The sequence below is a fragment of the Octodon degus genome, unplaced genomic scaffold (genome assembly GCF_000260255.1).
Source record: "Octodon degus isolate 3935 unplaced genomic scaffold, OctDeg1.0 scaffold00089, whole genome shotgun sequence".
NCBI classification, from domain to species: domain Eukaryota; kingdom Metazoa; phylum Chordata; class Mammalia; order Rodentia; family Octodontidae; genus Octodon; species Octodon degus.
In genome coordinates, this window is record NW_004524665.1 from 9,013,429 (window position 1) to 9,021,410 (window position 7,982).

Below are 7,982 nucleotides of genomic sequence, written 5' to 3' on the forward strand. Positions count from 1 at the left end.
CGGCCCTCAGTGTGTCCCAAGGCCATGGCTGAGCGCAGGGCACTGAGGGGAGCATAGGCCTGAGGGCTGGGAGGGATGGCTGAGGCCCAGCCTGGCATGGTCCCACAGTCTCCTGGTCCTGGAGAGCCTCAAGAGCCCAGGTGTGAACTGAGCAGAGCGACTGGGTAAGGCTGAGTCTACGTCTACACAGAAGGCGGGTCTGAGTGCCCAGCAGTGTGCTGGCAATGCGGAGGCTGCAGCGGAGCCTGTGGAAGCCACTCCGGGACAGCAGTGTTCTGGGTCCCTCTTCCCATCCTTTCCTCCTCAGGTGCCTTAGAAAGGTGGTTATTAAACTCACCACTCCTGAAGGCCCTGAACAGTAGCTACAGGTAGATCTATGTCTGTTTGGCTTTGCTAGTAAGGACCCTCTCAGCTCAAAACCACGGACTGGCTGGTGCCAGGGAAGTACTCGAAGGGGCACATAACACTCCATCCAGCTGCTCCTGGTCTACCTGCAGCCACAGTCCAGTGTGGGCTTGATCCAGCAAGTAAGGTGTCTCAGCTCTCCAGCCCCGAATCTTCCAGCTTCTGCTAAACGGGGTGCATGGGGTGTATCAGGGTGAGCTGTGCGAGGATGGCGGGTGCTGCCTGAGAACCGCCCAGAGGCAGGGGCAAGGCTGGGGGCAGGGGCCAGCTGCCCCTTCCAGGAGGGGCCATCCAGATCCCCAGCATCGCTGCCTGCGCCTGCTCACAGCTGAGACTCCCTCCCCAGTGGCGGCTCCCAGCGCACTGGAGGCTGGACTCCAGGGCTGGTCCCACTCTCTGTGGTAAGCCAGGTGTGGAAGCCCTGGCAGGCTCTCTGCCAGAGTGTGGGCAGGAAAGGCTTCCAGGCCCTGGAGAGGCTGTGGTACTCCTGGCTGACAGAGAAGGAGGCGCTGGGCCTGCGTCAGCAGGAGGGAGGAAGCCAGGCCTGCATGGAGGAGGAGGTCATACATGGAGTAGCTGCTGGACAATGAGGGTTGGGATTTGAGGCAGACATTTTGAGCCTCCCAAGAGATTATCCAGCTGTCCTTTAATATTATTGCTGTTGTTACTATCCTCATCATCATTATTATCATCATTATTATTACCAGCACTGTCATTAAGTGTCGGAAGCGAGGAGCAGAGACCTCCTGTTCCGCCCCGGTGACCCCCTACTCCTACTTTTAACCTTAACTCCACGGACACACTCAGAAATGAGCACAGGTGGGCTCTGGGGTGGTGGATGAGGGCAGTGAGCTGCGGCGGGGCCTCAGAACCCAGCTTGTGTTGTGGGGACTCCTGGGCTCCTTAGTGTCTCACTTGGAGGGCAGCAGGAGGCCTCTGGGCAGACCCTGCTGTCCCAGCCAGACATTGCGTGGGGCCCTGCGCACCCTCCTCAAGTTGATCTTGGTGCTCACCTCCCCCCAAAGTGGGGAGCACCCTGGCCCCTGTTGGGCAGTGCCCGGGGTGCAGAGGCACTATCCACATTCCCTGATGGTGGGAACGGGGTGCAGTGGCAGGCCCAGATGGGAGTGGACCTCCAGCCCTGCCTGGCAGAAGCAGGCAGCACTCATGACCCACCCAGGTGCCTCTGCTGAGCCTGAAGGCTGGACTGGCTGGACTGGACAGGGTGGCGTGAGGCGGGTGGTGCCAGCCTGAGCCTCCACGCCAACTTAGCCCAGGCAGTGGGTGGCAGGGACAGCACCCACTGCCGCTCTGCTGTACCTGGATGCCTCTCTTGGTATGGCCAGGACAGGGGGAGCTGAGCTTCTGACGCCACCTGGGGCAGCTGGGCTTGGCAGGGAGCTGATCTAAACCCCCCACCTGGGGCCATGGGGGCAAGAGTGGAAAAGCAGCAGCCAGGCCTGACCACTCTGAAGCAGGGCTGGGCACTCAGCACTCAGGGAGCTACACACTGCCCTGTTAGGGGCACCCCCGTGACACAAGGACGATACAAAGGGTCCAGAGTCCCCACACATGAGTCAGTGTCCAGCATGCAGTGGCAAAGCTCGGGTCACATAAAGACATCATGGACCATTATTGCTGTAGGAGTCTTTTAGTGAAATTTTTGGTCTTGTATGTAAGGCATCATGTCATCTATAAACAATAACAGCTGACTTCTTTTTTCATTTCCTTTGTCTGTATTTCATTCTCTTGCTCAATTGCTCTGTCTAAAGTCTTCAGCACTATGTTGAACAGGAGTATTGGTAGTAGGCTCCCTTGTCTTGTTACTAATTTTAAAGGAAAATTTTCCAGTTTCTCCTCATTTAATATGGTGTTGACCCTAAGTTTGTCATAAATGGCTTTTATTAGATTAAAATAATGTCCTATTATACCTATTTTCTTCAGGGATTGTCAAAGACTTTTTCTTTATATGTTGGAGATGATCATGTGATTTCTCTCCTTGTTTCTTTTTTTGTGATGTATTACACTTATTAATTTGTGTATGTTGAACCATCCTTGCATCCCTAGGATAAAGCCTACAGTGACATATGATCTTTTTACTGATTTGTTGCATTTTGTTTGCTAGTATTGTATTAAGGATTTTTGCATCTACCTTCATTGAATAGACTGGCATTCAGGCTTTTAAAAACAAATTAGCAGAATCATTGCCTGATTTTGGAGTCATAGAATTAGTAGCTTCCAGAATGAGGAGTCTGGTAATACCATTAGATCTTCTTTGAAATTCTTGTAGAATTCAGTGGCAAATCCACTGGGTCTTAAGTTTTTCTTGGTTGGTAGGTTTTTATTTACTGCCTCAATTTCATTGCCTATTATTGAATTGTTCAGTGTTTTTGTATCGTCTTGGTTTAGTTTCAGTAGTTCATATGTGTCTAGGAATCTATTTCTTTTAGATTCTCTGATTTATAGAGGGGTAGGTTTTCATAGTAGTAACTCATAATCTTCTAGATTTTGACAGTGTCGATGTGATTTTGTCTTTTTCATTTCTAACTGCATCTATATGGGTCTTTCCCCGCTTCTCTTGGTAGGTTTGGCTAAAGATTTGTCTATTTTGTTTATTCTTTCAAAGAACCAGCTCTTTGATTCATTGATTTTTTAAATTTTTTAATCTCAATTTCATTAAGTTCTGCTCTGATTTTCATAATTTTCTTCCTTGTACTAACTTTGGATTTGGTTTGTTTTTGTTTTTCTAAGACCATGAAGTGCATCATTGTGTAATTCGCTCTATTTTTCTAATCTGGACAGTCATAGCAATAAACTTCCCTGTGTGGATTGCTTTCACTTGAGTCTAGGAATTTCTTCCTTGGTTTCTTTGGCAATCCATTGAGTAGTCAAGAGTATATTATTTAATTTCTATGTATTTGTAAAATTTCTGTGTTTTCTTTGTCACTGATTTCTAGTTTCATTGCATTATGATCTGATATTATACATAGAATAATTTTAATTCTTTTGTGCACCTTTAGTCATTCCTTACTGGGCAGAATGCAGTCTGTTTTTGAGAAAAGCCCCTGTACTGCTGAGTGGAATGTATATTCTGTTGTAGGGCAGAAAACTTTGTAGTATCTATTAAGTCCTTTGAGGTTTTCTTTGGAAGGGTCTCCAGAGTGTTCAGGGTCTCACTACTAGATCAGATTCGAGTGATCCCCCTGTTTACAGCCTCCCAAGAGCTGGGATTATAGGCATGGACCACCACACCCAGTCTCAGTTGCCGATTCAGTATGCCCTGGGGCGGGACCAGCACGGCAGGCCTGGGGATCGAACCCCAGCCCCTGCGCCTGCTTATAGGCACTTTAATCTGCTGAGCTATTTGGCTGGCCCTTTAATAAGTCCTTTGGTTGTGACAAACTCTGATATTTCTTTGCTCATTTTCTGTCTAATCCATGTATTTATGATAGTGGGGCATTGAGGTCCCCCACTGTGGTTGTGTTGGTGCTTATCTGGTCTTTTGTGTCCAGTAGTGTTTGTTTGATGAAGCTGGATATGCTAGTGTTCAGTGAAGATATATTTATAGTTGTTGCTTGTGCCTGTTCAATTAGCCCCTTAACCAATATGTAGTAACCTTCTTTGTCTCTTCTAATTAGCTTTGGTTTGAAATCTGCTTTGTCTGAAAATGGAACAGCTATTCCTGCCTGTTTCCGGGCTCCTGATGCATGGCATGTTGTTTTAGATTGTCCTCTATGATTTTCTTTTTGAATTAAATGTATGTCTTATATACAGCATCCTGTTCAGTTTTGGTTCTGATCCAATTTGCCAACCTGTGTCTTTTGATTGGACAGTTGAGGTCGTTTACATTGAGAATTGTTACTTAAAACTATGGCCTTCTTCCTGTTATTGCATTGTTTTTGTTATTCATTCTTTTATTGTTTCCTTTTTGTTAACTGCCCATCCTGCTTGGTGTGTTCATTCCATCAGATGTTTTGGAATTGCTGGCTATGTCTATCTGTAGGATACCCTTGAGCATTTGTTTGCAATGCTGGTTTGGTGGTCATAATTTTTTTTCTTATGGTGTTCTTTGTCATAGACAGTCTTTATTCCTCCAAGTTTGAAAGACAGTTTTGTGGAATATGTTGTAGCTCAAAAATCAGATGACAATGAGGCAAGTCCAAAAGTTAAAAGAAGCGCTTTATTTTAGCTGGTACCCAGCGGCAACACCGGGCACAGAGTGCCTGAGTGCGCGCTGAGCATTGACAAGGATCAGTATTTAAGCTTGAAAACGGCCAAAACAGGGAAGGGGTGGAGAGGAATAGTTCATTGAGATAGGTTTGGGGAACAGATATAAGACTTGAGTCACAGGGATGAGGAATTGGGAGGGGTCGGCACATACAGAACAGGAACTCAGCGAGTTTAGAAGAGCAACAAAATGGAATCAATTTTGACAGGGTACAACAGAATATATACACCTGGCCCAAAAAATGTCATTTACCTTTAGGGCTTGACACACTACACACCAAGATCTCTTAGCCTTAGGGATTATGTTGAGAAGTCTACTCTAATTCTAACAAGTTTACCTTTATAAGATTTCTTGTTTTTCTATAAAAATGTCTGATTATCTCCTTCTGTAGGACTTATGGGATTTTGACTGTAACTAGTCCTGGAGAATTTCTTTTCTGGCTGGGTCCATTTGGAGTTATGAGCTTTACTTGCTGAATGTTAAATTCTTTCCTCATACTTGGAAAGTTTGCTGCTATGATTTCTATAAACATATTTTATGGAGTTATGACATCTAAGTTTTCTTTCATTTAATCTTAGGTTAGTGTCCTATGCGTCTTTAGGAGCTACTGGGCCTATTTCCTCTGCTCTCTTGTTGATTTGAAGGATTTCTGAGCATATTGTCTTGTAGATTCACCCTGTCTTCTAGTTCTGAGTCTACCTTTCCTTTGGTCATTCCTGGTGCTGTTATTTTCCACAGAAAATTCTATCCCCTGTATTTCTATTTGTCAACCTTTCGTGCATGGGCTGTAATTCTTTTGCTAAATTGGTCATTCACATTTTGAAACATTTTGGTTGTCTGTTAATTTTCATTAATATCTTCTTTAAGCTCATTTACCTTTTAAAATTAAATCTTTTGTTCTATCATCTTTGAGCTTGTTGAGATTTGCTTTGTTCATGTTTTTTCATTTTCACTTGGCTGTTTGACTTTTGATTCCTCCCCATTGATGCCCACTAGATCTCCTCTGAAGGATCTGAGAGTTTGGGGTACATTTTGCTGGTTTTTGAGTACTATTTCTTCCTTCTTGGAGTGTTCGAGGACTGAGGCTCAACTGCAGTAGGAAGACTTGAGTGTGGCGGTCCTGTAGCTAGTGCCTGCTTTCCAGTGGCTTGTTCTTGGCTTTGCTTGCTTCTTGGCATTTATCTGCTTCTTTGACTTGCTCAAGTTTATAGGACAGAGCCTGGTCAGTGTTTCTCAAGGAGAGAGTTTCTGGTCAGGTGAATGCCAAGCCCCTTGGCTTCTCCTTAGCAGCCCTGCCTCTTTTCCAGCAGGCACCCTGCTCCCCACAGGTCAGTGTGGGTCTCTGTGCCCCTCCGCACACGCGCCCCCCCCTTCCCCGAGCGCCTGCTCTTGCCCACCCTAGGCCTGGACTCAGTGAGCTGTTCCGCCCGGCTTCTCTTGTCATCTTCAGATCCCTGCCCTGCCCTTCCCCCGACCACGATGCAGTCTCCTCCATTTGATGGTCTCCATTGAGGCTTGCTGGGGTCCCTGACATCCTGCTGCAGGACCCCTCTGCTCTTACCGAAGGAAATAGTGAGTGTACTACTCCTGGAATGTGAAGTCTAAAAGTTATGTAATAACACGTCGAAGTCCTTTATAAATAAATTATGACCCTAAAATACCAATTGCTAAATATAAGTTCAAGTACTTGTTTTCTTAGAGTTTATAAAAGGGCAATATACTGTATTTGGGTCTATTGTTGTTTTTTGTTTTTTTTTTTTTGTATTTTAGGGAAGGATCTATAGGGTGTTCAGGGTCTCACTACTAGATTGGACTCCTAGTGATCCGCCGGTTTACAGCATGCCAAGAACTGGGAATAGAGGCGTGCACCACCACACCCAGTCTCGAGTTTGGTCTGGATTTCGGTCTCAACATGCCCCAGGGGTGGGGCCAGCACAGCACGCCTGGAGATTGAATCCCCAGCCCTTGCACCTGCTTGCAGGTGCTTTAATCCGCTGAGCTATTTGGCTGGCCTCTATTAAGTATGCTTTAATAAATTATTCTCTCTCTCTTAGTACATATCCATTCAAGATTGCTTTTGTCCTGTTTCTTCAGAAAAAATTAGATGTTACTAAGAGTGACAAATTCTATTCACAAGGTGTAATCCTCTTTACAAAATAATGCAAAGAAATTAAGCTATATTTTAGTAGAAACTATTAAAAAGAACATTTTTTATTTCATTGGAAACAAGAAATTTTGCTTACGTTCAAAAAATCTTGTAAGGATTATTTCAAAATATAAATTTAAGAAAAGAAATGAGGCAGAAAGGAATCAGTTAGTAGGAGAAAGGGAGATGTAAAAAAGATATGGGTGTAGGGGTGTATTTTTGGTAAGGAAAGATAAAAGGAGAGGTGAGACTTCGTCTTACCAGGATGGAAACAGGAATGTAAAGGCAAAACCAGAAAGTTAAAATCAGTTGCAAAAAGTCTGTGAAAGGTGAAGACTAGGAGAGGAAATTTGCATATATGACAATGCTGACTATAATTTTAAAAGTAAAGAGTTGTCTAAAAATCAACTCAGATTTGTGAGTAGAGGGTTTCACTATGCATCTGAGACTCATAGTGATCCTCCTGCTTTCAGCCTCCCCAGTGCTGGGGTTACAGGCGTGTGCCACCACATCTGGTCTTTGTGGCCAGCTCAGAGTGACTGGGAGTGGGGCCAGCAAGGCATGCAGTGCTGGGGATTGAACCCTGGTCCCTTGTGTTTGCCTAAGCAGGCACTTAGTCTGCTGAGATATCTCGCTGGTCCACAAAAATCAAAGTTTATAACATTGATATGAAACCAAATTCTATGTCTCTATCTTTAAAACAATGAGGTTTTCTTAGAATGTTAATTTGCTATTAGTGATGTCTGCAAAAAAAAAAAAAATAACTGACCCAGAAAACAAAGATTTTGTAATTTTTGAAGATTTTTTTTGTATTTACTGCTATTTTCATTAGTTTTGATTAACTTAAAATGTGAGTTGCAAAAAAAAAATTATTTAAGCATCTATTTGTTTTAAAGTTCTAAAAATTAGCATTTTATAACTATGGTCAAATACAGTTACTATTATTAATAATCGTATATGTTATTGTTCTTAATATTCTAAACATTTTATAGGATTTATACTGCATGTGGGGGTTCAACCTATAATCCCAGGACTTGGAAGCCTGGGACAAGAGGATCATCATGAATTTGAGGCCAGCTTGGGCTATAAAGTGAGCTCAAGGCCAGCCTGAACTGCATAGTGAAATCTTCTCTGAAAAGAAGAAGGAGGAGGAGGAGGAGAGGAAGAGGGAGGAGGAGAAGGAGGAGGAGAAGGAGGAGGAGA